The following is a 22,432-nucleotide window of genomic DNA, read 5'->3' as shown; positions in this document are numbered from 1 at the left end:
TCTGCCAGGAAGCTGGGCTTGTGGAGCAGGAAGCTCCGGTGTGCAGGAAGGGATGTCTCAGGGCAGGCTGGTGTGAGTCACAGCACAGCTGGGCGCCAAGGGCTGCCCCTGCTAGCTGGCACCTGACACAGGGGATCAGCAGGTGGTCTGCAGGGGGGCAGCGTGGTTTCTAAGTTACACCTGTGGTTGAGCTGATCACTGTCTCCAGGCACCTGCTGGTCCTGGGAGAGGTGGTGCCCCGGGACAGCCCACTCCAGAGGGCACAGCATAAGAAGACACAAAATAAGACCCAGCCAGGAGCCCGGACACTGGACAACACCATGTATGCCTGCTGTCGGCTATGGCGGGAGGGCTTGTGGTGACAGAGACAAAGGGCTCTAAACGTCACTCTTCCTGGCTCCCAACTCCCCATCTACCTCACGCTCTTTGTGCTTCTGCTAGGTGACAAAGAGAGGCTGGATATTATAGCTGTCCTGTCCTGGGGACAGATGGCAGTTCCTCTTCCCAGAGCTTGCAGGCTGTGGGCCAGTCTTCCTTCCTCCTTCCCAAACTCATCCTCTGGGACAATGTGATGAGCCAGAAATGAGCTGCCCATGACAGCCTGGGTCCTAGTCCGTGAGGAGAGCCAGAGTCATGGGAGCCTGGTCACACCCTGAGACTGGGTGTGGTGGCACACACCTGTAATCCCAGTGCTTGGGAGGCTGAAAACATAAGGATCACTGTGAGTCCAAGCTGCATAGTGAGACCCAGTACTAAATATATATATATATATATATATATATATTTTTTTTTTTAAACCTTTACTGAGGTGATCAAGTTGACATGAAAATAAACCTGAACCCAAGGTGGCTACTGTCCTTAAAGCAGGAAAGTGAGGGGCACAGACAGACAAAAGGAACATGTTTAGAAGAGACCCAGGGTGAGAGGACAGCCAGCCCCAAGCCAAGGCAAGAGGACTTGGAGGGAGGCAAACTGCTGGTACTTCACCTCAGCCTTCTGGTCTCCAGAACTGGGGGCCATGAATTCCTGTGAAGCCACCCAGAGTAGGGCTCTGTGTCACAGCGGCCTGAGCAAACCAATACAGACACACCCCAGGCCTGCATGGCACCCGCCCATCCACTCACATGGCGCACAGATCTCCTGCAAACCCACGCAAGGTGAGAGGTGGGCTTTGCAGGGCCAGATCTATAGAAAAGGGGCCCATGAGCTAAACATTGCCTGGAGAAGAAATGCTTCTAAAAGTCTAGTTAGAAACCCAGTTAGATTTCAGAGCCTTTAAGTCCAATCTCGTAACTGTTGATCAAGAGTGATGTTATTTATGTTGTCACAACAGATCTAAGCCCCAAGCGCTGCATAGATGTCACTAAATAGCTGAAGAAGTGGCCTTGCCCAATCAGCTTTACCCACGTAGACTATTCCCTGCTCTATTACGTACTTAAACCTTCTTATTATGGGGCAGATATGGACATAGATAAAGGGACTAGAGCAGGGAGATGGCTGGGTGCCACCTTGCCTCCTGGGATGGGGGATGGGGGATCTGCCGGGTCACCAAGGAGCACTGACCTTGGTGTGCTGAGTCACCCAGAGGGCCACAACTGTCATCAAATAGCTCCCAGAGGCTCTAATATTAAAAACCTTGTCCCCAGAGAGACCCCACTGCAAGCTGGGGAAACTGGAAAAGGAGGGCCTGTGAGGGGGGTCTTCGGTTCTGGGGCAAGGCCCACTGCGGAGACAGTCTGGCTGCAGGCTAACTTTGTTCTACTCTCCGCTGGTGATAGAAGCAGTTTTGCTTTGCCACCTGCCTCTGCCACGACGCACTCCGCTCCATAGCACAAGCATGGTGCCACTTACCGCACCCTAGAACCCCCAAACTGTCATCCAAAGCAGTCCTTTTCTCCCTAGAAGGTGAGGGCTTGGAGATATAGCTCAGTGGCACAAGTGCCTGCCAGGCAAGCGCAAGGTCGTGAGTTTGATTCCTGGTGCCAAAAAGTAATCCAGTTCCTCTCTAAAAGATAATTATCTCAAGCATTTGCTGTAATAGTGGAAAGCCACCTCACCCTTAGCACTGCCCCCAACACAGGAAAAGCAAAACACATAAAAATAATGAAAAGATACATGAAACTGGAGCACTCAAGTAAAATGCTTCTTCACTGACTTGTATTCTGAGGGCCATAGTTTGGAGTAAGAGGAGTAACTTTTCTAAGATGTTTTAGGGCAAAAGTTCCTCTCCTGGAATCTTTTCAGAATGAATCATTGCAGAAAGATCTGTCCAGTAAACAGCTTCGGGGTTTATACAGTAAGAAATATGGATATTTCTAGAAGAAAGCACAGGGGAACCACATCCAAGCCCTTCCGAAGGTCATTCACATTAAAACAATAAAATATGAATGAGAAAACCCTATGGAGGCACACAGCCTGGGGAGAGAAGTCTCCCTAGCTTGGCCACACACTTCTAGTGAGGCTGTTAGGCTGAAGTTCTCCTGAAGGCCAGAGAGCGTGGGAGGAAGAGTTGCTCTGTGTGTTGACCAGTATGGGCTTTAATCATGCAGAAGATGTGGCTCAGGAGACAGAACACATCGCCCCGTCTTTGTCCACCCTTGTGACATCTACAGACGGAGTTTGGAGAGAGGGTGATCACAAAGCGAAAAGTTATAGCAAAGGTCAGAAAAATAACAATGAACGATAGCAGCAGGCATCAGGCACAAGACCCTCGGTGATTAAACCCGACACACTGCCCCCCGGTGAAAGCGAAGCCAGGCAGCCCAGAGGAAAAGGAGGAAAGAGGAGGTTGCTCGTTTGCTGGGCTCAGTGTCTCCCTGTCCTGGTCGCTTGACAAACCACCGAGACCCAAAATCCAGCACCGGCAAACAAGCAGCAGAGCTCACGGTTCGGGTCCGTGATTGGCTCGCTCTAAGGCGCAACCCTCATGCGCAAGAGTTTGGCCAAGCAAAGCCGCCCAGTTCACAGACGCTGGGAAGCAGGAGAAGGGAAAATGTCAGAGAGGAGGAGGCCAGAGGCTGATAAAGTCCTTAGGACCACGCCCCCACCACCTACCTAGACACACCCATCCACCCTCACCACCATACTCCCCAAACAGAGCCAGGGAAGGCTTTCTCGGAGCAGACACGCACCTTCACGTAGGATGGTGCGACGCGGCTCATTCTTGGGCATGTGCATGTTGAAGTCAGTCTCGCGCGCCGTATGTGCAAACGACGGCAGGCAGGAACGCCCTCCTTGGTGGAGAGCATAGTGTTCTCAGAAGCAAGGCTTATTCCGGGTCGCCTGGAAGAGTGGGTGTGTGTGTGTGTGTGTGTGTGTGTGTGTGTGTGTGTGTCAGAGTGACTCCGTGATTGGCTTTTTTGGGTACCGGGAAGGAGCTGTGACGCACCATCCCCACGTGAATGTGCATGTCTTCCCTCTGAGTCGCAGTTTTCTCTGGAAAGCTTTATCTGAAACTGAACAAGTTGAAAGAGTTTGAGCAGTCATAGGAAGAGACAGCAGCTTCTCCACCTTCCCCACTACAAGCATGGGTGGTTCCCTAAAAGTGCCTGCTTAGCATCTAACAGTTCCTTGCTCAATAAAAGACAACTGGCTTTTTAGCTATAACCTTGATCAGTATAATAATCCAGCATAAGACATTTCTTCAAAAATCCCAGATTATTGCCTTTTTCCTGTTGTACCAGGAAGATTATGTTCAACCCATAGAATAAGAGCTAACAGTGTGTTATAATTCCCTTACCACCATCTCTTCACTTGAATGAAGTTTAAAGCTTTGTTTTTTTCTTTTTGGAGTACAGGGAATTGAACTCAGGATTTTGTACTTGCTAGGCAGGAGCTCATGCCACTGAACTGCATCCGTGGCCCCAAAGTTTAAAGTCTCTGCCTATGAAGATTTGGCCCTTTAAAACCTGACCTCAAAGGCCCAGGGTGCAGGAGAAAGAAGGAACTTAGAAGGGACATACCTAGGCTGATATTGCAGCTTTTGAGTTATGGAATTTGTTGGCAAAGCCTCCTAAATGGAATCTGGGAGTCTTAAGAGTCTCCATTAGGTGAATGCAGGGGTGGGCATGTGAGCACATTGCTTCAAGACATGAAGATGGAGAAAAACTACAAGCAGACAGTGAAAAGTATCGCAGGTGTTCTCCCTTCCGTAGCTGTTGATTGGAAAGAAGAAAGCAGGAACTCAGGTATCTTTTCGGCTCTTATTAGCTATTTTTTAGTCATAATAATGCATTACTTAGACAGGTTTCCACAGTTTGTAACAAAAAGCCAACCAAAAGCTTCCTTCAAATGTGTCCAAGAGTCGGAAAAAAGGGATGGTCATGGAAAAGTCTTTTTTCTGGTTGTGTTTTTTGCTAATACAAATGGAAAATAGAAATATATTTAAAATGGAGGAGTCCAATTACAATTATAGTCCCACTTCCTCATCTTATTTACAAAATGAAGAGGAAACTGACAAAGAAAAAAGAGTTTTAAAATAGGTACAATAACAATGGACCTAACTTCCTAAGAGCCAATATTGGGGTGAATTCAACTAAACCCTAATTCTCAACACAAAAAATGAACGGACATAAACTTTAAAATAATTGACTTTTCTCATATAAAAATTTCCCAAAAATCTTTTTGACATAAATTATTAAAATCTTTTCGTTTCCCCAAGCAACTTGGCATAGTCAACCAGGATGGAAAATTCTGAGAAGAGAAACCTGATAATAAACATACTGTGAAAAAGTTTTGAAATATCAAGATGTTTATGGGTTTTTCCATAGATGGCAAATTAGAAATTTTCTCATTCCATAAAAGATAAATTTGAAAATTCCCAAATACTTTCTACACATCCTTCCCTCCAAATTTTTGTTCTACTAAGTAACCTCCTCCTAAATATTGATCCTCACAGGATTTTGATATCTGAGTCTTTGAAAAAAAGTATGAAAGACTTTTCCTCATTCCTCAATGAGGTACAGGGGCAGTGAGATAGCTCAGTAGACCAAGCGCCTACTTGGGCAAGCACAGGGACCAGGGTTCAATCCCCAGTCCTACATGCTGCACTGCCGGCCACCAAGTCCAGGCATGGTGGTGCATGCCTGTAATCACAGTTCTGGGGAGGCTGAAAACTCGAGTCCGAGCTGCAGAGTGAGACCCTGTAACAACTATATACATGAAAAAAGAAAATGAGGCATAGCACACGCGCTTCTCGAGCCTGGGCTATGTGCGACTTTTCCATTTCACCAAAGATCTTTCCAGGCAGGGAAGTGGCAGTTTCTGCTTCTCAGCTTCGGAAACCTAATGGGTTCAGCTGCCAAGCCCAAAGCAGAGTCACAGCAGACTTCAGTGCTGGCCTTCCTTTGAAACTCGCTCATCCTGTTCTCTGTTGCTGCCCTTTCATGAGACAAGGATAGGTCTCTCCTTGCTGGGTGCTGTGTTGAAAGACAAGGCCTCCAGGAAGCAGGGACTGGAGGGGGCTTAGATCCACCTACTTACAGGCTACTGGTCATGCTGAGGCCTGGCTGCACCCAAACATCACACAACATTGCTGTGTGTACTGTGGTGGTAGGTTTAGAATGTTTGCTGGTTATTTCTAACAAGCATGTCTGCTACAAGGTGATGCTCACATTCATGCATGAGCTCCATAGAGATGGCCCATTTATCCATCCATCCATCCATCCACCCATCGTATGAATTTGCAGTGTGGGAGTACCTGAAGTAAAATAGATTGGATGAACGGATGGATGGATGGATGGATGGATGGATGGATGGATGGATGGATGGATGGATGGATGCAGAGGTGGATGGATGGATGAATGAATGCATGAATGTATACATGGATGGATGGATGGATGGATGGATGGATGGATGGATGGATGGATGGGTACATGGATGGATGGGTGGATACAGAGGTGGATTGGATGGATGGATGGATGGATGGATGGATGGATGGATGGATGGATGGATGGATAAATGGGCCATCTCTATGTCTTAGGCAATGAACCAAATTTTATCTGCATTAATTCCTTTTGTTCCACAACACCCATCATTCACAAGATAATTAGTTTTGTCGGTTTAACTATTGAGAAGTGAGACCACTAAAGAAACAAAGGAAAAAGTCAAGGGTGACTACTGTTGTTTAGACCAGTACATCCCCCAAAGTCTCATATGTCCACAGGGGGCTCTGAAAGATGATTGGATGCAAGGGCTCTGATCTACAGCAGTGGATTCACCCACCGAAGAGCTCCTAGGTGAATGTGCCACTGGGGCTGGGGTCTCCCTGGAAGAAGTGGCCACTGGGTGCATGAGCTATATGGTGTATTCTGGTCCCCAGGTCCTCCAACTCCTCTCTTGCACCTCTTCCCTCCAGTATGATGCTTCTGAGCCCTCTGAAACCATCAGCCAAATAAAGCTCTCCAATGAGATGTGAGTGTCAGATATTTTGTCCCAGGGACAAGAAAGTGACTAACACAGTGACCAAGTAGCAAGTTCAAAGATTGAATTTTGATTTCAAATTATTTCCATCTCAAAATTCACTCTGAAAATTAACCAGATGCTGAGAAAGGAAGTCATGTAAAGCGAGGCTCCTCTTTGTCCTGCTTCCGAGAACTGAAGGCCCTGTTTCATTCACAACATGCCATCCTAAGGTTCCGAAATGCTCAGTGAGTAAGGGGTCTTCCCATGGGTGGATGACTCCAAACAGGGGATGTGGACCCACCAATGTGTTTTATTCAACAAGTGGTTTTGTTTTATTATCTGCACTATCCCACAAAAGGAGAAAAAAAAAAAACTCTTACGTCTCGTGTTGCCTATAAAACTATGATTCAGAGCCATGTTTAATCTGCAATATGAGACCTTGAAATGGGTTTTTCAGCTTTTAAAAATACTTTTTCAAATCCACTCTCATAGCCAAGTTATCACAATTTCTCCATTGCCTGGAGGAATGAAACTGGAGGCTTCCTGTTGAAAGAGTTTACATGTGCTAGACAGTGTCTTCGGCTCTACGAGCTGCAGAAGACCCAAGCTGCCAGGCTCCGTAGTGACGTCCACTGGGCCCTCACATCCCAGAGACCTCCATCCACTGCCCCTTTAGACTTCTAACTTTGACTGTTGCATGTGTCCCCTCCACATCTGCTCATAGCTCAGGAAACACCCCCGCACACCTGCAGGAATATTTCCCTGGAAACAAAGGCCATGTCCAAGTCTAAACCACACCCAAGTATTTCAAAATAAGACAAACCAGAATCAACACTATCTTCTGGGGGTACAGGGAAGCCTCTGCCCCTTTCTGGAGCACAGGCCTCACAGTAGCACCCGGGTCTGACCTCTCTATCTCCTCCTATCTCCCCTTGGACGAAACAGAGCTGGGAACTTCACGCAGAGGTCTCCTTACACTTAACTCTAATTTTGGGAGTTTACCAATCACAGCATCTCTTAGTCTTCACAGGCATCTTTTCTCCACCTGAATTGTCCTTCCCCTTAAGTGGTACCCAAGAAATAACAAAACTTATGAAAAAATAACTTGAAACCCAGGATCCCTAACAGCTTTCACAAGAAGTTTGGCTTCAGGATTTCCACACATGCTGTTGGAAGCAGACCGTTCACTGCTCTGCAGAATGCACACAATGACTTCCTGTCTCTCCCCAACTTGCTGGACCATCAGTCTCTCCCAGGCCCTGACAGCCAGAATTCATAGACCTTGAATTATTAGATCATGAAACTCCTTTTGAGTGAAGCCCTGGGCTCTGGTTCTTACCAGCTGGCTGAGACTGGACAACTCACTTCACAGGATCACACTCCGCTTCTCCTCTACTAATTGGGAGCAGCAGTACATTTCTCAAAAGGCTATCATGAGCATCAGTGCGTGGACACACTCAACACTGTGTAGCACAAAGAAACTGCAGTGTGAGGGGGCCTGGAAGCCAAGCAAAGTTATGCAAACTGGGGACTCTGATGCTGGCCGCAAGATTCAGCAAGCAAAATTGTGGAAGCTTAGCTTTCTGTGTAGACTGAACTAGGGTGAAAGGATTGTGCGGCCCTTGGGGATCAGGCATGTTACATATGCTTCACTTGCAAAGGGCTTTATTCAGGAGCTAACGCATGACAGTCACCGCTTCAACACACACAGCACTGCTGCAAGGGCCACTGCATACCTTACCTGGCTCAGTTGTCACGAAATCTTAGTGCTGCCACTTCTGCCATCATTACTGTCCTCATTATCAGCCTCATCATCCTCACCTTCATTTGCATGAGCATGGCCACTGTCAACATCACTGCCATTGCCCTTGTAGCCATCGCCAGCGTCATCACTGCCATGGTCACCGTCATCACCTTCACCTCTGTGATCTCCAAGGTCACTGCCACCTTCCCCAGCATGGTGGCCACCACCACACCACCGCTGTCATCACTGTGCATTACACTCACCACTGCGGTCATGCTGACCACCAACCTCCACCGTGATCACTGTCACTGCCAGTCCCACATCACCAGCTTCACCACCAGCCCTCCTGGCTCCTCCTTGGCTCGCTTCTGCCTTCCCATCTGCATTCCTCACCTCACCGCACTGCCTGAACTCCACTCTGTGAGGTGTGGGGGGGCCCACAGAACCCTCTTTGCTGCCCCAGGCATAATAAGGAACCCGTGAAGGACCTCGGCCACTCAGCAGTGCAATGCCTGTTGCCACCTCTGCATCGGGACAGTGGCAAGTTTGGTGCGTCTGCCTCGCTGTCTTCAAGATCTCTCATAGAAGTCTGGTCCTGTGAGATGGTCCACTTTAAAAGGAGAATCTATGCTATAGTCAACATGTAAGGAATAGCATAAGATTTTATCCTTAAGACACAGGACTTCATTGTAGCATATATAATGATGAAGAAATGCCACAGTAGAGAAATCCACGTAAGTGGCTCATCCTAATTCACTCCACTTAAGCAATTTGATTGAGCCGTGTCACTACAGCTTTCCTGAACAGGAACAACCGAAGCTTTCTTTAGGTTTGTGTGGACTGCCTGCCTTGTATGTCACGAAATTTCTCCCAGCCTTACCTTCTTCTTTCCTGAGTTTAGAACCCCTTCTCTGGAGCCAGGGGGATGGCTCGGTAGAATTAGCACTTGCCTGGCAAGCGCAAGGGCCTGAGTTCAGTCCCTGGTTTCACCAAAAATAAAAAATAGAACCCCTTCTCCTCACCCTAGAGATGGAAAACGCTGTCAGTATTTTTGGTTTTTTCTGACTCTGTGAATGCGTGCCCTTAAGAGGAAGAAAAATCCCACAAAAGAGAAAAGAAGACAGAACAACACTGTGTGCTGATGATTCTCACTTGCCTTGTTTCTGCTCTGAGCTGAGCTGGATACCAGACAGGACCGACCTTCAGACCCAGTGTGTGTCTTTCAACCCATAGCACTTAAAACAATCTTCCAATCTTTTGGAAAAGGACATAAATACACACACACACACACACACACACACACACACACTACACACACTACACATACCACATGCACACGCACACTGCGCACACACACACACACGCACACGCACATGCACACACGCACCCATGTACTCAGATGTCAGGTCAGTGGTGCACAAGTTAAGAGAGATCCTCCCGAAGGACAGCAGCCGCCGTGCTAGTCCCCAGGTCCTTGGTGCAGCACAGACCGTGGTGAACAGCAGCTGCCAGACAAGTGAGGGAATAATCTAATCGACCAGGCCATCTCCACAGAGGCCCACTTCTCTTCAAGACTGTTACACTTCTTGCAGTGTGTTTTCTCTTAGCCCCTTCAAAACACATCCTTTTCAGACAGTTTTCCTGCTTCTAAGTTCAGTCTTCCACCACCTCAGGTCAATGTGTCTAGTTGTTCGAGTGCACTGTCTTCAGGGGGTCGGGCCAGGATGGAGAAGTGAAATCCAAGCTTCCACGATGGGCAGGACACTCTGCCTGAGAGAAGTCTGCCCGGGGGACACTTGTAGTTGCACAAGGATGTGGTGTGGATTAGCTGGGACCCACCCATGGGCAACCTGAAGGCCGGGGATGCTTTCCTCCAAAATCTAGGTCAAGAGGTTGGGAAGGTGGCACAGGACATGCTTTTGTTATGACTTACTGTGCCGCTCACAGTGGAAGGCATTCCAGAAAGAACACAAGCAATCAACAGTAGACTCTCCTGGATGGACTGGATCTCCTACAATGCTTTTGTAGACCAAGCACAGGGTGGGTGAGGTGTAGATTTGGGCTGAGGACAGAGAGCTTGCTTGGGAGAACTGCAGGAGAGGTCAGGAAAAGGCAACGAGGCCAGCCCCAGGTGGCCTCAGGATGCGGTCATAGACGTGAAGCCCTGCCAGAGACTGCACACAGCAGGGCTGACCTCTGCTGTGCATGCACAGTTCTCATCCAGGGCCCCAGGACCATGAAGTCTTGTGGGGGTTTTCTCTCTAAGTGAAATGCTCTTCCTACACCCTGCCTGTGACCTCTTCTTTCCTGGTGTGAAAGTTCTTTCACCGGTGTTAGATGGAATCTCTCAGCCTCTGTCATAAATCACCATGACAAACAGCTGAGAGCACGTCCTCTTTTCCAAGGACCCCACTCTCAGGGTGCTAACTTATCCACGGGGCCCCTCTTCAGGAGACACTGCTCTGCTGCCTGCACACCTGAAGGTCCTTCTTGGGCTGGATGAAGCAGGGTGCCGCCTTCCTTGACTACGCTGGTCAACCTCTGGCCACTCACCGTGTGCAGGCACTGCTCCCCTGTGTCATTTCATTTGTCATGGTTGCCATCTGGGAAGCTGCTGAGTATCCCCTTACATCAGCTTTCTTTTTGTAAAAGAGGAAACCTCTGCTCATATAGAAGATAGCTATGGTGAGAAATATACAGGAAGTTATTGCAGAGTCCTGGGGTCCCCTTGGAGAATTGGGGTCCCCTGGCTGCTCCGGAGGTCCTCAGTGAGGACTGCAGACACTGGAGCCAGACTCAACCCACAACAGAAGCATACTCAACCGCACGGGAAACTTGGCTTTCCATGATTATTTAATATTTGAATCTTGTAGCCAGATCATACTTGCTGGATTTGCTTTCGAAACTTAGAACAAATTGTCATCTAGTAACTTACAATGATCTCAGCCCGAGAGTGTTTCCTGCTGTTGGTTCACGCAGAATGTCCTGGGCTGCCTGTCAAATGTGTTCTCAGTGTATGACTGCCAGAGGGAAAACATGCCCATTGTCTTGGCGATGGCTATTTTTATTTAAATCACAGTCCAACTTTTAGAAAATCTGAAGGATCCTAAATATGAAATGGTGGGTAAAGTACTTTTTTTAAAAAAATGCATTGTTTTCATTTAAAAAGGAGTAATGTGTGTTCATAGGAACAAATTTTGAAGACAAAAATCATAAAAGAAGAAAATTAATTCCACATAAGCCTTTGCTAAACACAAGCACTATAAAATTATTGGTGATTATTTCAATTCAGTCACCTGACAGATAGAAATAGACAATAGATTACAAGTAGATATGTGTGTGGTTATGTACATATAAATGAAAAAAAAAAAACACAACTATCAAAAATGGGAGACCTGCCGGTTAGCTCAGTTGTTTAAGTACCTGCTTATGCAAACGCAGTCAGGGGCAGGGTACCAAGGTTCAATCCCCAGCTCCACATGCCTTACCAGACCCGCTCTGAAAAGAGCCTGAGCCAGCCACAAAAAAAAAAAAAAATCCTTCTCAAAAATGATTTGCCATTTATAACTAAAGCTACACGCATGTGAGGGAACCGTCCATGTGATTCATGTGTACGGCAGGCACATACTAATCCAAATGGCAAAAATATTGGATATTTATGGATACAGATACATAGACAATAGATATACTGGACGTGCCATGGTGTATCCACTTTTTTTTTTGTGACCGGCTCAGCCTACCCTGGGGGCAGGGCTGGTGTGGCATGTGGTGCCAGGGATCCAACCGTGCTCCCTGCCCAAGCTTGCCTGAGCAAGTACTTTACACTACTGAGCTATCTCAGTGGCCCAGGTTATCCACTTTTTAACACTAACGTTCTAGCAGAAGCATTATTTAATATCTTATAATACTTTTCGTGTTTGTCATTTAATAACTGCATGATCACACAATAGTTGGGATAGCATCTCATAGTGTGGTCTGTCACAGTTCTAATGACCCTCACCCTGGAACTTGACCTTACTTCCTAGTCAAAAGCGAAGGAGCCGCACCATCCGCTCTAACCATTCTCCTCTTTAGGATATATTTCAGGAGTGAGAATCCCTGGGCTGAGGAGCACGGATACATTGGCAGGCTCTAGGTCGAGCATAGCCAATACTATCTTTTTTTTTTTTTTTTTTTTTTTTCAGAACCAGAGATTGAACTCAGACCCTTGCGCTTGCCAGGAAAGCACTTATTCTACTGAGCCATCTCCCAGCCCGCCAATGCCATCTTAACGTTTGCATTGTTTCCTGAATTATTTGATTTATATTTTCACCAACGTGTTTTCATTTTTTCCCTAGAGTCTCCTGGACATATTAACTTTGGAAGCTGAAACACGCCCAAATTTGAGCCTGGCTGACGAAGGGCTACGGTTAGTCCACCTCTTACATGCCATGGCTGTGCGTTAGGGAACAGTCCTCACTGTGTCCCAGCATCTGTCCTTCCCTGGCAGCGGGGCTGGGGGTAATCTGATGATAAACATGGAGCGGGACCACACCCTGGACAAGACAGCACCCATGGGACTCGTCAATCCTTCCAAATCTGTTGGGCCAGAGGACATCTGTTCAAAGGAGCCGAGGCCGGAAGGGTGGTTTTTCAGAGACTGAGAATGTGGCTGCAAGTCACATGCAGAAGCATTCCTGGACAGCGGCACAAGCTGAGGGCCAGGACAAGATGCCAGGGTGGAGCCTGGGAATGGTGGCCAAGGGACCAGCCCATATAGGCAGCCATGGAGTCCTGACTGGAGGTCCGCAGAGCCTGGGGGTGATGGGCTCATCCTGAAGGGCTTCCCTAGCCCACAGTGAGCCAGGGGTTCCAAAGGTCATCTGGGGCAAAGCCCTGAGCTGGAGTTAACCGGAGAGCACCAGGGGACACAGTCCACACCTGCACAGGTAGAGCTGCAGGGAAGACCAGTGCCCTTGGGGAGCACACACTTGGGATGGGGACAGTGTGTGTCCGTGGGGCATTGGGGCCACAGTGGGGCCACTCCCAACTGGAGGAAAGGTCAGCATCAGAAGCAGGGGTGCTGAGGACCTGAGAGGGTGGCTTACCCGGTGCATCCCTGGGCCTTAGCCAAAGGGAATCCACAAGAACCAGCAGAAACCCTGGCAGCCTCTGCTGTCCCAGCCTCTGTGCTACACTCCGCCCAGCAGGGCAGAAAGGCCTGCATGAGCAGAACTGAATATACCTCTGAGGTGCACCAGCTCCAGCCCTGGAAGAGACCCAGGTCTCCAGTCACTGCGTTGGCACCTGCCCTGCTGCCACCCTACGCCCAAGCAGGAGATGCCCAGTGTGGACCTTGGGCTGACCTGTCAAGGACAACACACCTGGACAACACACCTGGCCCCTCCTCTGGGAAAGGGATTGGGGAACCAATTCTGCAAGGTTACAGTGACATTAAAGCAAGGTCTCGGATCCCCAGGGGTGACTACACCTAAGGCCATTCCTGTTTTTCCATTGTCACAGAAACCTGTGTTATTTTAATCATAGCGATGAGAAATAAAAGTGTCATTCCCCTGCTCTCTCCAGGCAGAGAAGTAAATGTAGTCAGACAAAGAGGCCAAGTGCATGCTCCCTGGCTGCCTGGGACAGTCGCCCCACTCCTGAGTGTTTTTCCTACTTCTGCTGCATGGAGTTCAGCGTGTCACAGCCCCCTGCGCTGGGCTCTGAGCTCCCCACCTAACTCCCTCCTGAGAAGACCACCAGCTGGAAGCATCATGCGCCTAGAGATGATCAGTTCTGTGACCAGGGGTCAGGGGGACCAAGACTTCTCCCAGAGCCCTCAGGGTGGTCACAGCGGTGCAGAGATGCCAGCGGCAGCCGGGTGCATGAAAGCACCGACAACCTCTCCCCACCTGGAGGGCGGCTGCTCCCAAAGGCAGGGATGTCAGTGCACGTGGTAACTGCAGTGTAAAAGACTTGCACATAATCGAAGTATCACGGAGCTTTTCCCGGAGGAGTGAGAGTTTTTCTGTCAAATCCTGGCAGAGGCCTGCACCTGGCGTTGTGAATCTTTGTGGGTGAAAAGAGGGCACAGAGCACTGACAGAGAGTCCACAGCGCCTGTTCTGTGGGCACAGAAAAGCCAGGGACCTGGGGATGCTGGGGTGCCTTGGAGGTTTTGTAGGAGATGAACATCTGAAAGGTATAAGGACCCAGCCTCTACAAGACAGAGGTGAAGCAGAGAGCAAACTGTGTCAGAAAAAGCATATGAGAGCCGGCGAGATAGCTCAGTGGTCTAAAGCGCCTGCTTAGGCAAGCTTACACAAGCTCAGGGACTGCGGTTCAATCCCCGGCACCACATGCTGTGTCAGCCCCACCCCCAGGGCGGGCTGAGCTGCAGCCCTCCTCCCCCCCACCAATAAAAAGAGAAAACATCTGTCCAGTGGAAACCACCGTGCTTCCCCCCAACCTTCTCTTCAGAGGAGACCCGGGACAGTCAAGCAGAGTCGAGAGAGGAGCAACAGATTGTCCATTTATTTTCCATGTCTGTATGTCCACATACATATACACATGTGTACATCCACACTAACATGCATGTGTACAAACTTACATAGATTTATATCATAGCGTGCATAGGAATGAACATCAGGATAAAAATACAGGCAAACCCGCATAACTCTGCACACACTCATATTTGCGCACGCAAAACACACATGACTGCATCATACATATGTGGCTGTATGATTTATTCTATAGTTTGTCTTCAGTTCATTTCAGCTAATTCTCTTTCAGTGTTTGAAAAGATATTAAAATCCAAATAAAGCAAAATATTTATACACAGAACAGCTAAGATGATTGTACTAATTTCTATAAGTCTTTTGAAAGTAGCAGGTAATATTTAAAATTTCTACTTTGACTAATTCTTCATGCTAATCTCCATAATCTGAGTGACTACATGGAAGACAGCAATGTGCAGTATAACAACCACAGTTGAATACCTTTCATCCCGTTTTTCAAATGTGTATCATCTCAAGGGCCAGCAGGATAGCTCAGAGGACTAAGGATCTGCTTTGGCAAGCACACTGGCCAGGGTTTGATCCCCGGCCCCATATGCCCCGCCGGCCCCGCCCCTGGGTGTGCTGAGCCTGGCGTGGTGGCGCACACCTGTAAACTCAGTGTTTGGGAGGCTGAAAACAGGAGGATCACTACAAGTCTGAGCTGTGTAGTGAGACCCTGTACCAAATACATAAGTGAAAAATATAAAATAAAATAAATGTGTTTCATCTCTAATGTCTTATCTATCATTTTTATTCTCTATTTTTTTATTTTTTTTTATTTTTTATTTATGCGTGTGTGTGTGTGTGTGTGTGTGTGTGTGGCCAGCTCAGCCCACCAGGGGGCGGGGCTGGCTGGCATGTGGTGCTGGGGGATTGAACCGCAGTCCCTGTGCTTTGCTAAGCTTGTTTTAAATAGGTGCTTTAGACCACTGAGCCATCTCACCAGCCCCTATTCTCTCTTTAAAATAAATTAAAAAATAAAAAATGAAAAGGACCTGGAAACATTTAAGATTTATTGAAAGGAAGAGAAAAGGTTTCATTGTTTGATCAGTCTTGCATGCCTATATCTGGTAATATGAGAAACAAATTTGATGCTAACAATAGGTAATATAGCAACCATTATTAATTTTCTATTCTTGTTTTGAAATTCTCTATTATTTTCATTGTTTTGTGTTGCCTTGTTTTTGTCTTTGTTCTTGACATTTTTGGTTTTTTCTCTTTAAAATAAAATAACAAATAAAAACTAAGTGATAACTAATTAACACTTAGAAGTGACATGAAGGAAAGCGATCTGAGTTTGGGACAGCGGGACTAAATTGAAGAAAGCCTGGACCAGTAGACCCTCACTGTCACATCTCGAGGGCAGGCCTCTGGTTACCTCCTGCAGAGTCTGCAGCACAGGGGCGGGTGTGACTTAGTCAGGACCTGGGTGCCCAGGACGAGGCAAAGTCAGCCGGCACCCTTGGCCTTCGGTCACCGGCTGAACCATGAGATGCTCCTCAGCAAAGCGGGGCAACTTGCACTTTCTCGGCCAGGCTGCTGTGTGGAGAGTGGATAAAATGATGAGATTCACCTTCTCAGAGGTCGTGATGTTGAACAATCACATGCATTCAATCAGTGAGCTGGACACGCATGCAGCAAGTGCTGTATTAATTTTATAAACATTCATGAAAAGAAAACTTCTAGGGCCGGCCAAATAGTTCAGTGGACTAAAGCTCCTGCAAGCAGGCACAGGGGCTGGGGTTTGATCCCCTGGCCTGCTGTGCCGGCCCTGTCCTGGGGTTGCTCTGAGACCGTGATTGAGACTGGGCGTGGTGGCGCATTCCTATAATCCCAGCTCTTAGGAGACTGGAAACAGGCAGATCACTATGAGTCCAATCTGTGTAGGGAGACCCTGAACACCCTGTAGACCCTTTCTAGAAGAAAGAAAGAAAGAAAGAAAGAAAGAAAGAAAGAAAGAAAGAAAGAAAGAAAGAAAGAAAGAAAGGAAAGAAAGAAAACTTTTAGAAGGAAAATATACCTATCCAAAATCTACTTGGAACACACCCCAGGGCTGGGTGAAGCCTGCTTGGTCATCAAATTCCTGCTCTCTTGAGAAAAGAAGAGCTGGGGCAGGAAGCCCTGTCTATAATTAGCTCAAGGCCCGAGGTTCAGGCCTCGGTCCCTCGACACAGGGCCAGCGCACTCTTGAGCAGACGCCCCAGCTTTCTGCTTCCCAGAAACACCCCGATACGGGAGGTCACAGGGAGCATATGAGAAAATAAACACAGCGAGGTTCCCTGTCGGTCCCTGGCAGCCAGACTAGCAGCCCTCCTCACTCAGGAATTCATTATGACGGGCCAGAGAGAAGCGCAGACTGCATGAAGTCCTGATAGCGCTGTCGCCTTTCCTCCCATTCCTAGGGAAGATAGACCCAAATTGCGTCGAGCCAGGCATCCGCCGGGCATCCTACATTCTGATGGCTGCAAAGGTGGAGCGGAGACAGAGTTTCCCTTTCAGCTGTGAGGCCTGCGCCCGGGGCCTGCGTCAACAGTCCTCCAAATGCTCAGTGCAGGGGCACCACCCAGCTCCTGGGGCTGGATCCAGGACTCTACCCTTCATCCTGGACCTTCCCGAGTGTCTCCTCTCTTATAGAAAGAGGGGTCGTCGCTGTTAAGTGGGAAGAGGCAGGAAAAGCACTTTGGTCCAACAGTGTGCACTCTACAGCTGTCACTTTTATTGTCTCATTCTGGCCTCCTGGGAAAGACGTCGAATTGGCCAGCAAGCCTCTGATGTCAATGACCCCACCGTCATCTCTGAATGAATGAGCCAGTGGGCGGCTGACCTTTTAGAAGCCCGGCTCGGGGAATTCTGCATATGCTGAGCCCACAGTGGCATAACCAGGGCACAGCCCGTGGACTGGGGTGGATCTTGAGGCTTCCCAGGCAGAGTGGGCATACTCTGGACGTTTAGCCTATTGCAGATAGTGCCTGGACATTGAAGGCCACCTCATACCAGAACAATGTTGCTAAAATGCTCATAGGAAAAAGAAAAAAAAAAATGACAGCAAAAGCTCGGTGCAGATTGTATCCTGCTAACTGGCCGAGCTTCAGCTGATTTGGGAAGACACTAAACATTTAACAAACTCAAAATGCTTTTGCAGATGAAATGCTTTTTGCAGCTATGGAACATAGACACCAAGCAGGCCATTCCCCGCAACCTCTGTTCCCACTTCACAGTGTCGGCTGGCTGCACGCAGGGCCCACATGTGGCAAGGGCTCACACACTTCCTCACAAAAGAGAGGTCATGATCCAGGTAGCAATGAAGCAGATGCCACAGTTCACACTCAGAATCAAGAAAAGTATCAAAGGCATTCGAAAAGCACATCTTCCAATAGATAGGTCCTTCAGGCCAGATGTAGACACAGCAGTATGCATGGGAGGAAGTGAGAAACTGCCTCTGATGACAAGATGCTGAGGCCAGGGTCCAAGTCTGGGGTCATCAGCTTGGTGACAGTGTCAGGAACCCTATGCATCCTCAGGTGACCCTATGCACCCTCAGTAGGCAGAAGACTGCACAGAGGCGTTTCTGATGTTCTCTTCCTAACGTCAATGTGTGCTATGTTTGGTATCTAACCGTTACCGTGCTGCTGTTGCAGGAGGCTGGTTCTGGCCGCGGCCCCAACCAGGGGCAGGCTCAGTGAGAGCAGGTGGCCTTTCTAGCGTCCTGCTGAGGACCAGACCCTGACCTGAGACAAATGACTACATGAGGGTCTCTGCTGAATGCTACACTTTTGCATCCACCAGGCTGGATATAGGGAGAGCAGCTCAGAGCTGGGTCCCAGCACAGGCTGGGGCATGACCACGGCTCCCTGCTCTGCTCCATGCTCAATCAGAACTTACCCCAGAGAAGCCACTCAAGCACCCTGACCCCAAAGCACAGGAAGAAAGTCATCTCCCCCAAAGAGAACTCGCAGAGGAGACAAGAGTGGAAAGATATACCAGTGACGCAGAAAAAGCTTAAGAGTTGCTGCCCTCATGAGCCACGTCCAAAGGAGCTGCAGGCTTGACTTTGCAAAACCTGAGTTGATTGGAAAAAAAAAAAATCAACAATACATCCCACAGGGAGCCTCAGCAAGGAGCTTAGGCAAGTGATTTACTTGGTGTTCTAGACCAAACCCCAGGAAAGCACATGAAAGTGCCTATTGGAAGCAAAGAGAAGAGCTCTTACGCAATCCCAAAGGAGTCAGCCCTGCACTGGCAGGACTCTGCTCCGAGCCATCAGTGGTAAAAATGCTTCGTGTCCAGAGAAGACACAGAGCGCATGACTGTGGTCCCCCTGGGCGTCCTGTGACCAGGCCAGCAGCGCCTGTGTGAGCAAAGCTTCACAAGACAGCAGAGCCCCTGCTCCCCCTGAGCTCCGCATGCCACAACGTGTTCTGTGCAGCAGCTGAAAACACCCAGTTTCATTTTGTACTTAAACAGCTTCCACATTCAGGATTGAAGCCACACCTGGGTCCCCACCAGCCCAGGTACAGAAGACCCCTCCTCTTGTGCACAATAATTCCTTCCGGAAGAGCTTCTCGCCCTGCCCTCCCTCCCTCCCATCCGGAATGGCTGGAACCTCTGAGCATTCACCCCTGCCGCCCTCTTCTGTACAGTGTAATACACCGACCTCACAGAGATGGGAACACACGGCACTCTGGGAGGCTGAGGCAGGAAGATCCCAAGTTCGAGCCCAGCCTGAGCAATTTAGCAGCTTGGGAAGATCTTACCTGCAAAATAAAGGAAAAAAAATGTTTTAAGGCCTGGGTGTAGCTAGTCCCTGGATTCAATCCATAGCAGTGGAGGGGAGAGGAAAGGAGAGGGAGAGAGAAGACATGTAAAGTGCCTGTCGCGTAGTGGACACAAGAGGTGGCTGACCCCCTTTATTACTCCCCTCCTCCTCCGTCCCTCCACAGAAGGGCTTTCCCCAGTCAGAGTGAACTGCTGCACACAGCTTCATCTACTGACCTGTTCTGCAGCTATCTTCATGACTCTCAGATTCTCTGCCTCAGAAAGTCACCCTGATGGTTCTAGAAGTATCCTTGGCAGGCTTGCGGCCCCAGGCAAAGACAGCACCACCAGCCGAAATCACATAAAGATGGATGGAGGGAAACCGCTCCACCTGTAAAACTAGGACTGAAAGAGAGAGTCCTAACATTCAAGTGAGATTCAGCCAGGAACCTGGGGTTGGAACAGGTGGCAATGTGCAATGGGAGACGAAAGGAGGCGAGAAAAGAAATATAAATATGGTGGACGGGTGACTGCGTGGCTAGCTGGCTGGGTGGTTTGTTGGTTGGTTAGTTACCTGGTTGGTTGGCTGGTTGGTTAGTGGGATGGTTGGTTGGTGTTTTGAGATATTCTCACCATGAAGTTCAGGCTGGCCTTGAACTCACTATGCAGACTAGGCTAACCTTGAACTTGATTCCCTCCTTCCTCATGCATATTGGTGAAGCTGGGGTCAGACACCTGGCAGAGAACTTCAAAGAGAAAAGAGTTCAGCTCCCAAGAGACTGAAGATTGGAACCCAAGCCAAGGACAGCCCAGCACACAACTTCTGGGGCCCCCTACCCAAGACCCTCTTCTCCCTCTTATAGTTCCAAAAGACTGAATGGTGCATGAACTGGAGTGAAATTGATTCAGAAGAGAACACGGCTCCATAAAGTGTCTAAGGCCCACGAGAAGTGAAAGCCAATGAAAATTCTATGGTGGTCAAAATACGCATGGATGCTCTTAGTGCAGACTCAGAGCCGGGTGCCACGCTCAGCCTTTAGTGCAGGACTGGTGCCTTCCTTGACATGTCTACGTGTCAATGCCACAACATGGTACCCTGTTACAGGAGAGGAAATCAAGGTAGATTTTGAGGCTTGCCCAAGGTCCCAGAGCTAGGAGAACCTGGAATCCGGAGTGAGCCTCCAGCAGGCGAGGCTCCAAGTCCACGCTCTGAGTCACTTCTCATAGCATTTTAAGATGTGTTTCTCTTACTTTTAAAACATTGCAAGGGCTGGCCAAATAGTTCAGTGGATTAAAGCGCCTGTAAGCAGGCACAGTGGTGGGGGGTCTGGTCCCCAGGCCTGCCATGCTGGCCCCGCCCCCTGGGCACACTGAGACAGCAATTGAGACTGGGTGTGGGATCGCGTGCCTGTAATCCCAGCTCTTGGGAAGCTGTAAACAGGCCGATCACTGAGTCTGATTTAATAGTGAGACCCTGAACACCCTGTAGACTCTTCCCTAAAATACAAAAAAAAAAAAAAAAAAATATGTATTCCACAGAAAGATACCACTTCAAAAACAGCGTATAAATGTAATCATGCCATACACAGCCAGTGAGCTTGGCTTCACATTCACTCAGCATAATTCTTGGAGAGCCATCTAAGTGTCCTCAGCAGTTCATTCTTGGCCGACGAGATAGCCCAGTAGACTAAAGCTCTTGCTTAGGCACACTTAGACAAGCCCATTGGACCGTGGTTTGATCTGGGTACCACATGCCACACCAGCCCCACCCCCAGGGTGGGCAGAGCCAGCCAGAGTCTGGGCATGGTGGCATATGCCTGTAATCCTCGTGCTGGGGAGGCTGAAAACAGGAGGATCACTATTAGTCTGAGCTGTGTAGTGAGACCCTGCAACAACCAAATACATTAAAAAAGAAAAAAAAAACTAGTTTGTTCTTTACTGATGCAGAGCAGTATTCTGTGGTAGAGATGCACTGGAGATTAACAGGTCCACTATTGAAGGATCTCTAGGTTGCATCCAGATTTGGGGTAATAAGAATTAATATGAGAGCTGGGGAAATAGCTGGGTAGTCTAAGTGCCTGTCTGGCAAGTGCAAGGACCCAGGTTCGATCCCCGGTACCACATGCCATGCCAGCCCCAGAACCATGAGTGCACCGTGCTAGCCACTGAAACTGGGCGTGGTGGCACATGCCTGTAATCCCAGTGCTGGAGCAGCTAAGACAGGAAGATCACTACAAGTCCAAGTTGCGTAGTGTGCACAGGTATTCCCTTGTGATTTTAATTTGCATATTATTAATAAACAATGATGGCAACTATATCTGATTTACCATGTATGTATTCTCTTTGCTCATGGTGTTATTTGCATATTTTCTGATTGAATTATTTCATATTTTGCCTTTGAACTTTCAGAGTTCCCTGCAAATTCCAGGTACTAGTCCAACACAAAACATGCAAGAAACAAGTATTTTTTTCCCCATTTTTAGCTTATATCCTCAAACTCTCTATATATGACTTTCCACAAAACAAACATTTTAGATTTTGATAAGGGCCAATTTGTACATTTTCATTTTTATAGACCATCCCTTTGGTATGAGGGCCAAGAACTCTGCATGGATGTAAATCCCCATCATTTTCTTGGAGCGTAATTCTCTTATTTAAATAAAAGATCGTGATACCATCTTTTTGTTTTGTTTCTTAAATGGCGTGAGGTTTACCTTAAAGCTTCATTGATTTAGCCTTTGAACATTCCATTAAGTCAGTTTTGTCCCTTTGTTAAAAATCACTTGAGCATATTTGTGTCCTTTCTTGAAAGCTGAGTTTAATCCAAGTGACCTGCCTGTCTGTCACTCCACCAGGGCAAAACTCTTTCCTGTAGTAGTGATGCAGCAAGCATTACTTGGAGCCTTTCTTGTTCCTCCTTCTTTATTCGCTTTGTCAAGAATATTTTAGGTTTTCTAGGGGCCTCTGCTTCTTTATATAAATTTTATGAAAATGTC

Source organism: Octodon degus, unplaced genomic scaffold, assembly GCF_000260255.1.
Source record: "Octodon degus isolate 3935 unplaced genomic scaffold, OctDeg1.0 scaffold00035, whole genome shotgun sequence".
Taxonomy (NCBI): domain Eukaryota; kingdom Metazoa; phylum Chordata; class Mammalia; order Rodentia; family Octodontidae; genus Octodon; species Octodon degus.
This window is presented reverse-complemented; position numbering follows the sequence as displayed.